An 11,880-nucleotide genomic window follows, 5' to 3' on the forward strand; every position below is an offset into this window, starting at 1 on the left:
TGTCCTTCAATGGCCGAATGGTTGAGTGGACAGTGATGCATTCATAGCATATGCTACTACTTAATAATAAAAGAAAGAAACTGTTGATACATGAAACAACTAGATGAATCTAAGTGAGAAGTTCAAATGCCAAAAGATTGCGTATTATATGATTCCATGTATATAATATTCTTGAAATAACAGAACTATAGAAATAGAGAACAGATTATTTGCTGTTGGGGTAAAGAAGGGAGTGGGGGCAAGTGAAAGCAGATATGGTTCCAAAAGGGCAACATGGGGGATCCTTGTGGTGATGGAAATGTTCTGTGTCTTGACCACATCAATGTCGGCACCCTGGCTGTGATATTGTACAAGATGTTATCATTGGGCGAAACTGTAATGGGCACATTGGGATCCTCTGTATTAATTTTTTACAACTGCACATGAACTAAAATTATCTCGAAATAATAAGTCTATTCATTATTCTTCTGCTTTATTAAGGTATAATTGACTAGAAACTATATATTTATGGGGTTCCATGTGATGTTTTGATAAATGTATACATTGTGAAATGGTTAAATCAAGCTAATTAACATATCTATCACCTCATGTATCTGTCATACCTCACGGTGAGTATATTCAAGATTTACTCTTTCAGTAATTTTCAACTATATTATTAACTATTGTCACCATGTTGTGTGTTAGATTTCCAGAATTACTTATTGACCCTAACTGACCTTTGTACCCTTTGACCACTATCTCTCCATCTTCTCCCCTCCTGCCATTCCCATCCCCTGGCATCTGCTATTCCACTCTCTGCTTCTATGAGTTTGACTTTTTAAGATTCCACATATAGGTGAAATCATGCAATATTTGTCTTTCTGTGCCTGGCTTATTTCACTTAGCTAGTGTCCTCCAGGTTTATCCATGTTGTAAAAGTGACAAGGAAATCTGAATGCCAATGGAAGGCTGAATAGTATTTTTAAAAAATTATTCATCCATCCATCCATGAACATTAGGTTAATTCTATTTGTGGCTGTTGTAAACAGTGCTGCAATGAACATGGGGGTGCAAGAATCTCTTGGACACACTGATTTCACTTCCTTTGGTTATAAATCTGGAAGTGAGATTGATGAATCATATGGTAGGTCTGTTTTTAATATTTTGAGGAACCTCCATACTGTTTTCCTTAATGGCTATACCAATTTGTATTCCTGCCAACATCATACAAGGGTTCCTTTTCTCCATATCCTTGCCAATACTTATTTTATGCCTTTTTTATAATGGCCATTCCAACAGGTTTGAGTTGATATTTCACTGTGGTTTTTAATTTTTATTTCCCTAATTAGTGATGTTGAGTACTTTTTCATATACCTCTTGGCCATTTGTATGTCATCTTTTGATAAATGCCTATTCATCTCCTTTGCCCATTTTTAAATTTTAATTGGGTTATTTGTCTTCTTGCTATTGAGTTGTTTGAGTTTTTATATAGTTTGGATATTAACCCCTTATCAAGGTATAATTTGCAGATACTTTCTCTCATTTCACAGTTTGTCTTTTTACTCTGTTGGCTATTTTCTTTACTATGCAGAAGCCTTTTAGTTTGATGAAATTCCATTTGTCTCTTTTTGGTTTTGTGATGTGGGCTCCAAAACTACAAATTTTATTTTTAAAATCTGGTAATAAGAAGCTTTAAAATATCTGAATCAGGAAATATCTATTGAGTCCTTAATTTGGCCAGAGACCATTTTAGGAGCTGAGGATACATCAAGGAATCAAAGAATCTAAATCCTTGTCCTCATAGGACATCTATTCTAGAGCAAGAGAGTGATTTAACAAAGACATACATTTATAATATAATGTTGAGTATTAGGAGATACTATTACCAAAAATAAAACAACCTAAAGAGGTAGAGAATGTTTGGGGGGAAGGATAGAAGGCTTTTACAGTTAAATTTTTCAAGGGAAGCCTCTTGGGAGATAGTTGCTTCAAAATTGCTCAAAGGAAGTCTCCTAGGAGAAGACGGCATCTGTGTGGAGATTTAAGATGATTAGTTTGATTTAGGACATGTTTTTCTGAGACACCACCTGGGTATAGAGAGCCAGGTAGAGCTGTGTAGAAGGTAGGAACAGAGACAGAATTTGACGTAATGTTCATGGGGATGCTAGTTTAATGGTCACAGGGCTAAATGAGATAAGTAAGAGTGGGAGGATGGGAAGAACCAAGGAGTCAGTAGAAATATTCTTCCCCTCCCAGTGAACCTGTTTTGGGTACCACTGAATCAGCCTTTCTTAGTTTTCTTGGTGAGTTGCTCCTTTTCTTCTCACCCTCCTAACACTGGAGATTATCATTCTACAGCCTTGGGACTCTTTTCTTCTTTATCTCTACCACTCCCTTGGAGATCTCATCCAGCCTGAACCCTTCTCCTGAGCCCTAGACTCTTATCTCCAGCTGCCTATCTTCATTTTATTTAGATATCCAGCTAATTTTCTGGAATTGAATTTGGGAATATAGGTATTGATAGAGTAGAAATGCAGGGATTTATATATATTATATATACAATGTATTATATCTCTATATAAATATATAATATATATCTATATATGTTATATACAACATATGTATCTCTATATATAATATGTTGTAATAACATATATTTTATATATATAACATATATATATAGAGAGAGAGGCGGGGAGAGAGAGAGAGAGAAGGAGTCAGAGATGGGATCTCGCCATGTTGCCCAGGCTTGTCTTGAGCTCCTGAGCTCAAGTGATCCATCTACCTTGGCCTCCTAAACTGCTGGAGATTACAGGCATGAACCACTGTACCCAGCCTTAGAAATGCAGGGAGGTTCTAACCGATTTTAAAGTTCATATGTTTTGATGTCAGAGGAGTTGGGAGGCCAAGTCCCCCAGGGCCTGCCATAGTACCCTATGCCAGAGCAAACTGTGTCTGTCCCCAAACCATTGCCTGGCCTCTGTGCCCGTAGGCTGCTGGCACTGAAGTGGGTTGCACATTGGAAAAAAAAAAAGAAAGGAGTTGGGGCACACTGGCCCAGAATTTTAGCAAGGTCCTTTCTTTTAAGTTTTCTTCAAAGTGTTTCTATTTTTATTGACAAAATATTTTTGTCTACTTTATTTATAGTCCATGTTTTGCAGCTACTAAAGAGCAAACAGTACAATACTGGTTGAAAATGAAGAAAGCAGAAATGGAATGGGTGCGATGACCTTATTACCTCATTTTCTAACTTTTTAAAATGGTGGTTCCATCAATAAAGATAAGTTTTGCAGAGGCAGATGTCATATCCTGAAATAATTCCTATTCCAAGCTCCAAACATCTTTTATTTTGAGATATATGCATATTCTCTGTTCCATAGTGAACCATTTCCAAGCAGTCAGAAATATCTCATGTAATTAAAAGTCATTCCAAATTACCTTAAAGTTCGGTCAGTTTTATAAGTCCTATGCATTTACAAGTCGTATGTATTTAACATCTTTTCTTATGTTATCACCACATTTAGAACAGAGGTACAATGAGGCCATTTTCCGCTTCCTGTGGAAATTGCTTGCATGTCTTAAGAAAATGTCACATTCTGCCTCCATTCCCAATTCATATCTTCAGTGGCAGCAAAGCTGTGGTAGTTATCTATCTCTGTGTTACGAATTAGCCCGTAACGTGGTGGCATAAAACAACAAGACTTATCTCTGAGAGATCTGGACATGGTTTAGCTGGGTCTTCTGACTCAAGATCTCTCACAAGCAGGATGAAGATATCAGTCTGGTCTGCAGCAAACTCAAGGCTAGACCAGGGTAGGAGATGCTTCTGTGCTCACTGACAGGTTTGGTAGGATTCTGTTTCTTCCCTCATGAGACTTTCCATAGGGCAACCCACAACGTGACTGCTTACTGCATCAGAGCAAGCAAGAACTGACAGAGAAAGACACACACACACACACACACACACACACACACACACACACACACACAGAGAGAGAGAGAGAGAGAGAGAGAGAGAATGAATGAGAGCAGGACAGAAGTTAGTCTTTTGTAACCTACCAATCTTGTAAGTGGCATGCCATCACTTTAGCTGCACATTTTTTTTGCCAAAAGCAAGTCAGTAGGTCCAGCCTACACTCAAGTGTAGGAGAATATATAAGTCAGAGGAGGCAGAGATAGTTGGGGGACATTTTAGGGGCTGTGGATGTTTGTTGAATGAATGAGTAATTGCATAAATGAAGTTATATAGTCTGATGCCAATCCCAATGAAGGATCAAACTATGGCACCCCTGACAAAGTCAATATATATGGTTGTACAATTACAGGTGAAGGCACATTTCAATGGAGGTCCATTTTCAAAAGGATCTGGCTGCTACATTTAGATATTTTTGTAGCTTTGTTTAGTCAGTGGGACAAGAAGGGCACTTCCTTAGAATGTTTATTTGTGTCTGGTTGGGTTCTGCCAATCTGGATGTGGAAAGCAAATATTACCCGTGAACTGTCATTGACTCATTCAAGAAGATTCAGGCTTACAAAAATCTTAGGCGTATAAAAAAACTTTCCTTGATTAAACAAAAAAAGATTATCAGCATCCTTTCAGTATCCTTTTTGAAGTAATACATTTATTCAATAGACATAAAATAAAGACTTCTGGCTAATAAATGAATGAGTACCAATGGCAAATATTAAATGACTTTTGCAGTTATCTACCTCAGTGAGTCCTGTGTGGACACTGCATGCAGAAAGTATGCTGTGAAACCATGCTAAGTATCATGCCTGAGCCAGCCTCAAAGTGAGAGTCACTGAAACTAAGATTCCTATAAAAAGCCTGCCTCAGGAAGTCCTAGCCAGAGCAACTAGGCAAGAGAATGAAATAAAAGGCATCCAAATAGGAAAAGAAGAAGTCAAACTATCTCTTTATTGACAATATGATTCTATGCATAGAAAAACCTAAGGACTCTGCCAAAAGGATCCTGGAACTGATAAGAATTCAATAAAGTTGCAGGATACAAAATCAATGTACAAAAAATAAGTCGCATTTCTATACACTAATAATGTTCTAGCTGAGAACCAAATCAAGAACACACCACATTTATGATAGCCACACAAAAAAAGAAACACTTGTGAATTCATCTACCAGGGAGGTTATGAATTCTCTGCAAAGAGATAGATGGTTCTCTACAAAGAGAGCCACAAAACACTGCTGAAAGAAATAGAGATGACACAAATAAATGAAAAAGTATTCCATGCTCATGGATTGGAAGAATCGATATTATTAAAATGACAAAGAGCCAAAGCAATGTACAGATTCAATGCTATCCCTATGAAAATATCAATATCATTTTTCACAGAATTAGAAAAAAATCTATTCTAAAATTCATTTGAAACCAAAAAGGGCCCTAGCCTGAATAGTATAAGTAATCCTAAGCAAAAGGAACAAAGTTGGAGACATCATGTTACCCGATTGCAAAGTATACTCCAGGGATACAGTAATCAAAACAGCATAGTAATGGCACAAAAACAAACACACAGACCATGGAACAGAATAAAACACCCAGAAATAAACCTGCATACCTACAACCATCTGATCTTTGACCAAATTGACCAAAATAAGCAATGGGAAAAGGACTCTTTATTCAATGAATGGTTCTGGGATAACTGGGTAGCCATATGCAGAATGAAACTAGACCCTTATTTCTTATCATACAAAAATTAACTCAAGATGAATTAAAGTTTTAAATGTAAGACTTCAAATGATAAAAATCCTAGAAGAAAACCTAGGAATACCCTTCTTGATATCAGCTTTGGAAAATAATTGTGGCTAAGTCCCCAAAAGCAACTGAAACAAAAACAAATATTAACAAGTGGGGCCTGATTAAACTAAAGAGCTTCTGCAAAACAAATTACTAACAGAGTAAACAGACAGCCTACAGAATGAGAGAAAATATTTGCAAACTATGTGTCTGACAGAGGTCTAATATCCAGAAGCTACAAGGAACTTAAATCCACAAGTAAAAACCAAATATTCCAATTTAAAAATGGGCAAAGGACATGAAGAGACACTTCCCAAAATAAGCCATACAATTGATGAACAAAATTGGGAAAAAACACTCATTAGAGAAATGCAAATCAAAACCACAATGAGAAGCCATCTCACACCAATCAGAATGACGATTATTGAGAAGTAAAAAATAACAGATGCTGGCAAGGTTTAGAAGAAATGGGAATAATTATACACTGTTGGGGGCAATGCAAACTAGTTCAGCCCGTGTGGAAAGTGGTTTGGAAATTTTTCAAAGAAGTTAAAATAGAACTACCATTTGACCCAGCAATCTCATTATAGGGTATGTATCCAAAAGAAAACAAATCATTCTACCAAAAATATGCATGTACTCATATGTTCATTTGACACTATTTACAATAGCAAAGACATGGAATCAACCTAGGTGCCCATCAGTGGTGGACTGGGAAAAGTGTGCTAATAACTTTGTTAAGCCCTATCCTATGTAGCTGTTAGACATGCCAGGCTTACAGGCACGTAGTACATTCTATGTCTTTGTACTTTTACATTCTAGGCCTGTGCTAGACGTGCTCACAAGCATGTCCCAGCTCTCCAATTGCTTTTACCTGTTTAGAAAACATTGTTAGCCAATCAGGTTTTGGTTTAAATTGTGAGGTCTGACTCCAGCCAATGCATTTGGGTAAGGGATAAATTCGTGTGTTTTCCTTTGTTCGTTGTACTCTCATGGCACAATGGCTAGTGAGGGTACCCCTCATGCAGTCCAGGAGGTAAAAATTGCATTGATGAAAGATTTTTTGTCTCAGTGCTAATTTTTCCTTATGGCACTGAGCACCTATTTCCAACAGGCAGCCTGCTGCAGGAGGTTGTCTCAGTGGTCTTCCTTCTGCTCTTGCAGCCAAGTGAGTTTCTAATCTTGAGTTCTAATTTGACTGTACTGTAATCTGAGAGACTGTTATGATTTCAGTATTTTTGCATTTGCTGAGGAGTGTTTTACTTCCAACTATGTGGTCAGTTTTAGAATAAGTGCCATGTGCCACTGAGAAGAATGTATATTCTTTTGATTTGGGGTGTAGAGTTCTGTATATGTCTATTAGGTCCACTTGATCCAGAGCTGAGTTCAAGTCCTGATTATCCTTGTTAATTTTCTGTCTTGTTCATATGTCTAATATTGACAGTGGGGTGTTAATGTCTCCCAGTACTATTGTGTTGGAGTCTAAGTCTCTTTATAGGCCTCTAAGAGCTTGTTTTATGAATCTGGGTGCTCCTGTATTGAGTGAATATATGTTTAGTATAGTTAACTCTTCTTGTCGAATTGTTCCATTTATCGTTATGTAATGTCCTTCTTAGTCTTTTTTGATCTTTGTTATTTCAAAGTCTGTTTTGTCAGAGACTAGGATTGCAACTCCCACTTTTTTTGCTTTCAATTTGCTTGGTAAATTTTCCTCTATCCCTTTATTTTGAGCCTATATGTGTCTTTGGGAGACACATCACAGCACACCAACGGGTCTTGACTCTTTATCCAATTTGCCAGTCTGTGTCTTTTAATTGGGGCATTTAGCCCATTTATGTTTAAGGTTAGTATTTTTATGTGTCAACTTGATTCCATCATTATGATGCTATATGGTTATTTTGCACACTAATTGATGCAGTTTCTTCATAGTATCATTAGTTTTTATATTTTGGTGTGTTTTTGCAGTGCCTGGTACCAGTTTTTCCTTTCCACATTTAGTGCTTCTTTGAGGCACTCTTACAAGGCTGGCCTGATGGTAACAAAATTCCTCAGTATTTGCTTCCCTGAAAGGATTTTATTTTTCCTTCACTTATGAAGCGTAGTTTGGCTAGATATAAAATTCTGAGTTGAAAATTCTTTTTTTAAAGAATGTTGAATATTGGCCCCCAATCTCTTCTGGCTTGCAGAGTTTCTGCTGAGAGGTCGTCTGTTAGTCTGATGGGCTTCACTTTGTAGGTGACCTGGCCTTTCTCTCTGGCTGTCATTAACATTTTTTCCTTCATTTTGACCTTGGAGAATCTGATGATTATGCCTCTTGGGGTTGATCTTCTCATGGAGTATCTTAGTGGTGTTCTCTGTATTTCCTGAATTTGAGTGTTGGCCTGTCTTGTTAGGTTGAAGAATTTCCCCCGAATAATATCTCGAAGTGTGTTTTCCAGCTTGTTTCCATTCTCCCTGTCTTTTTAAGGCACTTCAATCAATTGTAGATTTGGTCTTTTTATGAAGTTCCACATTTCTTGGAGGTTTTTTCATTCTTTTTTCTCTAGTCTTGTTTGCATGCCTTATTTCATTCAGCAAAGTGGTGTTTGAACTCTGATATCCTTTCTTCTACTTGGTTGATTCGGCTGGTGATATTTGTATTGCTTCACGAAGTTCTCATGCTGTGTTTTTCAGCTCCATCAGGTTGTTTATATTCCTCTCTAAACTGGAGGAATTCCTCTAACCTTTTATTAAGGTTTTTAGTTTCTTTGCATTGGATTAGAACATGCTCTTTTAGCTCAGCGTAGTTTTTATTACCCATCTTCTGAAGCCTGCTTCTGTCAATTTGTCTCTCATCCTCTGCCCAGTTCTGTGCCCTTGCTGGGGAGGCACTGCAATCATTTGGAGAAGAGGCACTCTGGCCTTTGGGTTCTCAGCTTGTTTTGTTGATTCTTTCTCATCCTCATGAGTTTGTCTATTTTGATCTTTGAGGCTGCTGATCCTGGGATGGGGTTTTTGTGGGGCTTTGTTGTCGTTGTCATTGATGCTGTATTGCTTTCTGTTTGTTTTTCTTTCAGTGGTCGGGTCCCTCTTCTGTAGGGCTGCTGCAGTTTGCTGGGGGTTCAATTCATGCCCTATTCATCTGGTTCACTTCCACAGCTACAGATGTCACTCAAGAGGCTGGAAAACAGCAAAGATGGGTGCCTGCTCCTTCTTCTGGTATCTCTGACCTCGAGGGGCACTGACCTGATGCCAGTAGGACCACTCCTGTATAGGGTGTCTGACATCCCTGTTGGAGAATCTCACTCAGGTGGGTGGCATGGAGAACAGGACCCATTTAACAAAGGCCTTTGACTGCCCTTGGTGGAGGGGGTGTGCTTCATTGAGGGAAACCCACTCCTCTGGGCTGCCTGGATCCGTTATAACTACCAGGAGGAAAGGCTAAGTCTGCTGGTCTGCAGACACTGCAGTCACCCCTCCTCCTAGGGGCTCAGGCCCAGGGAGATCTGGGTTTTGTTCCTGAGCCTCTGGCTGGAGTTACTGGAGTTCCTGCAGGGAAGCCCTGCCTAGTGAGGAAGGATGAGTCAGGGTCAGGCCTGAAGAAGCACTCTGGCTGCACTCTGCCATAGCCAGTGTGTTGGGCTGTCGGGGACACGTCTTGAGAACAAGCCGTCCAGCCTCCCCGGCTTCAGCAGGGGAAAAGTACAGCCTGGAGCTATAGATTCTGCCCTTTCCCTGCCCAGGGAGCTTAGCGTGTTAGGCAGTTGTGGTCCCACTGCTGGCTGCCACCCCTCTTCCAAGGAGCTCAAAGGGCTTAGACAGCAAGTAGCCGCAGCTGTGGTGCTGACTGCTCCTCCTGCCTGCCTGGGAGCTAGGTAGGACCAAGCAGATTGCAGCTGAGGAGCTGTTGAGAATCTGCATGGCTCTGGGGTTGGGATGCTAGGCCCCAGTGGCGTGGGTTCACAAGCGGGATCTTCTGATCCATGAGTTGCACAGTTCCATGGAAAAAAACACTGATTTCCAGCTGGGTAGCAGCTCGCTCACCACCTCCCTCGGCTGGGTGGTGTGGGGGCTCCCCTGCCCCGTGAGGCTCTCAGCTGCTCTTCCTTCCTCTCCATGGACCACTCCAGCCTCCTCGTTAGTTCTGGTGAGAGAACCTGGATACCCTGGTTGCCAGTGAAGCTTTCACACACTGTGGTTCTTTTTATGGGAAACTCTGATCACCATTGTTTCTAGTAGCCCATCTTGGCCCTGCCCCCTCAGGTAGTTCTTTATATGAGTGTGAAAACAGACTCATACAGAAGAATTCCTCCCTAGGGACTTCAGAGGAACACAGTCCTGCCATCACATTGGTTTTGGACTTCTCGCCTCCAGAACTGGGAGAGAATAATTTTCTGTTGTCACATGACACCCTGTTGGTGGCATTTTTGTTATGGCAGCCCTCAGAGACTATATACAGAGTCCCTATAATAGGCACAAGCTCACGTGTCTTGCAGACTATAGTTGCCGGGACTTTCAATTCTACCATTTCAATCTAGGACCCCAAATAACTGTTTCCCATGAAGCAGCCTCCCATGACCACAATTTCCTTTTCTGTGTCCCCTTACTGTCTTCCTTAGGGTACAGGGTTCTTTGTATCAGGGTTGACATTTAATACACATTAAGGATTCATTAGGAAGTAAGAGATTCAGTCCAGGACCAAAAGGCCCCCCCAGCCTTTCTTCTCAGCATCTTCCACTTCTCCTCACCTGGTCAGGTGGGTCCGGAGATGCCCAGGGCTGAATGCCAGACACCCCAGCTGCCCGGGTACTCCTGGCCCATTGTGAGACCCATATTTCCAGTTCACGGTGGGGTGAATATTCAAAGGGAACCACTTTCTTTCATCTTTATCTATGGGACATTTCCCAAATAATATGTATGTTACTGAGCTCGTGGACATCACCAGAGAGAGTCAGGTTCTCTTTAAAAATCTGCCGGGCGGCCTTCTTTCATAGAATTCAAGACAAAAAAAAAAAAAAAAATGACTGACTATTGTCCTCCGTAAACCTAAATCTTATTCCAGCAAGTTCTGCATCCACTTAACTTTATGAATTTGGATTCTGTGGTTTGGATTCCATCTCTACTCCTCCACCATCCTTTTCCCAATTTAAGCCATTCTAATCCAGGATTTCAAAGTTGGGGGCTGGGGAAGCTAAATCGACTCTTATGCTTTGTCTCTTGCTGCCCTCTGCTGGTCAAATTATCACTTTTTTTTTTTTTTTTTTTTTTTTTTTTTTTTTTTTTTTTTACTGTTTAAGGAAATGAACAAAGTTCCTAGGGATGGATGGGTGAGGGAGAAGCAAGTGTCCTAGGTGATGAAAGACCATCAGACAGCTTGCATTATTTGAGGTTCTTGATTTTTAAAAAATGAAGAAATTGCAACTGTGATATTGAAAATGTTTAGCTGATTGGTCCTTTAATTTTACTTTTAAATTTTTAACATTTTTTAAGAGACAGGGTCTTGCACCGTTGCCCAGTCTGGAATGCAATGGTGTGATCATAGCTCACTGCAGCGTCCACCTACTGGACTAAAGCCATCCTCCCAACTCAGCCTCCTGAGTAACTGGAACCACAGGCGTGCACAACCACGCCCAGCTTAATTGGTCTTTTTAAACACACAAGTACAATATACTATAATGGTGCTTCCCCAGATGATTTGATTTGTGAAAGTATCCACTCAAAGTTCACTGCTGGTGGTATAACCTAGTGATGGGTCACAGTCTTCCTTCAATCTCCTTAGCAGGTCTGGATCTGGGACTGTATCTAGCACCACACTTAGCACTGCATTTGGGATGACAGTGAGGCACTTTGCGATCCTCCGATGGGTTTCCCACCAGAGAGCAAGGGTGTGGCCTGGACTGGCCCTCAGAGAGCCTCTAGGGATGAGGTGGGGGAGGGAGGATAGATGAGGGTGGCAGGTGGGGAGGGCCAAGTCTCTGGGACCCGTCTTCACAATCACACCCAATTCAAGGTGAAAGGCTGTGTGCCCTTTTCCCCTGGAAGCCATCAGTGTCAGAAAAGGTCTTTTGGGAGTAGTCAGGCCTCTGAAGTGCCTCAGTTCAGAGCTTCTCTGGGGTGGTGGGTTACTCCAAGGCATTTTCCAGGGTGAAAGGCTATCAGAAGCCAATCC

The 11,880-nt window shown here is 40.5% G+C and overlaps 1 pseudogene; it reads left to right on the forward strand.

Moving 5' to 3' along the window:
* The first annotated feature begins 2,858 nt into the window (after positions 1–2,858).
* LOC118152597 (small nucleolar RNA SNORA42/SNORA80 family) lies at positions 2,859–3,001 on the forward strand (annotated as a pseudogene).
* The last annotated feature ends 8,879 nt before the right edge of the window (positions 3,002–11,880 follow it).

Source organism: Callithrix jacchus, chromosome 3 (assembly GCF_049354715.1).
Source record: "Callithrix jacchus isolate 240 chromosome 3, calJac240_pri, whole genome shotgun sequence".
Classification (NCBI taxonomy): domain Eukaryota; kingdom Metazoa; phylum Chordata; class Mammalia; order Primates; family Cebidae; genus Callithrix; species Callithrix jacchus.